The sequence below is a fragment of the Panthera pardus genome, unplaced genomic scaffold (genome assembly GCF_024362965.1).
Source record: "Panthera pardus isolate Hobbes unplaced genomic scaffold, ASM2436296v1 HiC_scaffold_45, whole genome shotgun sequence".
In the NCBI taxonomy this organism is placed as follows: Eukaryota; Metazoa; Chordata; class Mammalia; order Carnivora; family Felidae; genus Panthera; species Panthera pardus.
The window spans coordinates 30,001-32,500 of record NW_026526975.1 but is presented as its reverse complement, the minus strand read 5'-3'; the positions used below and the strand labels follow the sequence as shown (position 1 = coordinate 32,500).

Here is a 2,500-nt window from a genome sequence, read left to right as displayed (position 1 = left end):
CGGTCGGGTTCTCGCCCGTCCCGGGGGGCCTCGGAGCCTCGGCTCACGCGGGGCGCCCCGCCGTCCGCCGCCTCCCGCCGCCCGCCCTGGATGGCTCTCCGCTCCGTCGGGGGTCCGTCCCCCGGGCCCGTCTTCCTGCCTTGCGCCTCTCTCTTTGCCCCACCCCGCAGACCTTACTTACCAACCCTTCCTTCCGCCCTCCCTTCAGGCCCCGGGTCCGGTCCGGGTCCGGCCTTCCGTCTCCTTCCCCGCCTCCTCCCCGAACCGCCACCCCCACGCCCTTGCCCGCTCGTGCCCCGCTTCCCGCCGCAGCCCCCCTCCCGCAGAGGGGGGGGGCCTGGGCCGCGGGTGCGGGGGAGGGGACGGTGAGGGTTGGTCGGTGCCACGGGGAAGGTGTGCTCGGAAGTGAGGGCGGGGCCGGGGCCGGTCAGCCCCGGCGGCCCTGGATGGGGGGGGAGAAGAAGGGTCGTGTGGGGGTCGTGGGGGGGGGGAAGCGAGGGGCGTCGGGCGGCGGCGGTCTGTGGGGGGGGCGGTTAGCCCCCGTCGGAGCCTCCGTCACGGGCCGGCAGCGTCGGGGCTTTCGGTTGCCGTTTGTGGGTCCGGCCGCGGCCCCGGGGGGGCCGGCGTCGAGGTGGTTGGCGGTGTCGCGGGCTCCCTCGTCCCCCACCCACCTCGCCCGCCTCCATCCTGTCCAGGTACCTAGCGCGTCCCGGCGCGGAGGTTTAAAGACCCTTTGGGGGTCGCCCGTCCGCCTCGGGTCGGGGCGGTCGGGCCCGTGGGGAGCCGTGGAGGCTGGTCTTCCCGTGTCTCCTCCAGACTCCGCTGCCCGCCCCCCGCCGCCCCAGGCCGGGGCGCCGCCGCGCTTGCGCCCGCGCCACGGCCCTCCCCGGTTGCCGGGAGGGGGCTTGCCCGGCGGCTGCCGGGTGGTGCGTGAGCGTGTGCGTGTGCGTGCGCCCCGTGTCCCTTGGGTGTGTGTTGGGGGGAGGGGACAGGCGGGAACCCCCTGGGCGCCTGTGGGGTTGTTCCGAGCTCGCCCCGCGCGTCGTCCGCGTGGCGGGGCGGGCTGCTGGACTTGCCCTGTTCCAACCCTTCCGACCTCTCGGAGTCTGGTCTTTGTTGTCTCTCGCTGGCCGGCCGGAGGCACCCTTCGGGGATGTGCTGTGCCAGGTTGGGGGGGTCGCCCCTTTTCGGGGTTGGCCCTCCCGGCGATCACAAAAACTCGTACGACTCTTAGCGGTGGATCACTCGGCTCGTGCGTCGATGAAGAACGCAGCTAGCTGCGAGAATTAATGTGAATTGCAGGACACATTGATCATCGACACTTCGAACGCACTTGCGGCCCCGGGTTCCTCCCGGGGCTACGCCTGTCTGAGCGTCGCTTGCCGATCAATCGCCTCCCCCGGGTGGGTCTCTCTCCCGGGGGTAAGGCGCGGCTGGGGGTTCCCTCGCAGGGCCTGTCCCGCCGGCGCCCGCCCCTGCCCGAGTGCGCCCCGCCACGCCCGCCTGCGCGGCGGTTCGGTGTGCGGGGTCGTCTGCGGGCCGGGGAGAGGGTCGTCCTGGCCGCCGGGCCCTCCGTCCCCCTAAGTGCAGACGACGGTGGCCGCCGCTGCCGGCCCTCCCTCCTTCCTCCTCCTCCTCCTCCTCCTCCCCGCCCCCTCCCCGGCCCCGTGTGTCCGGTCCCCGCCGCCTCCCTCAGCACCCCCCTCGCCCCCGCCTCGCCCCGCCGGGTCCGCTCGGCGGTGGCCTGTGTGTGGGACGTGGGAGGGCGTGGGACGGGGGCTGGGGGCCGGCGCCCGTGGGGCGGTGGCGTGGGGTGGTTGGGGGGGGGGGAGAGGTGGGGCTGGGGGGGAGAGGCCGAGGCGGCCGGTCGCCGCCCGCGAGAAAAGGGAAGGGCGAGGAGAGCTCGCGCCTGAGGGCCGCGGCCGCCGCCGCGGTCCCTCTGGAGGAGATCCCTCGTGCCGCACGCGGTCTTTGGGATCGCCGCCCGGGTCTCGGGAGGGTTTTGCGGTGCCCCGTGCCGCGCGGTCCCGCGGGCCGTCGTGGGGGGTGGAGGCGCGGATCCGGAGCGCCGTCGTTCTCGCCGCCTTGCCCCGGGCGGCGACCGCGGCGGTCCGGCCGTGGCCCCCTCCTCTCCCGGTCCGCGGCCGTGCGGTCGGGGGCCTGAGCCGCGGCCCCGCCCCCGCTCCCCGCCGGCGATCCCGGCCCCCTTTGCCCTGTCGGGGCGGCTCGCGCCGAGGCCGAGTCGCGCGCGGGGCTGCGCCCCGGGGATGCGTGCCCCGGCGGCGGCCCGCGGGACGCCGCGGCGTCGCCCGCCGCTGCGCGCTTCCCCCCGGGTTGCGGCCGCGCCGCACTGCGTGCCCCGAGCCCGCGTTGTCGCGGTGTTGGGGGGGTGTTGGTTCTCCGCGGGGGTCTCTGTGGCTGGAGGCGTGCCGCGCCGTCCGCCGGGCCCGGTCCGGGGCCGCGGTGGGAGCGCGGGGCACGTGGGACGTGTGTGGGGGGA

At 76.6% G+C, this 2,500-nt stretch overlaps 1 non-coding gene across 1 annotated transcript; it reads left to right on the top strand.

Annotated features, from left to right (window-relative positions):
- The first annotated feature begins 1,225 nt into the window (after positions 1-1,225).
- On the top strand, positions 1,226-1,378 carry LOC128774847 (5.8S ribosomal RNA). Its single transcript, XR_008419303.1, has one exon. It is a non-coding gene; the product is annotated as a 5.8S ribosomal RNA (ribosomal RNA).
- Positions 1,379-2,500: the final 1,122 nt, after the last annotated feature.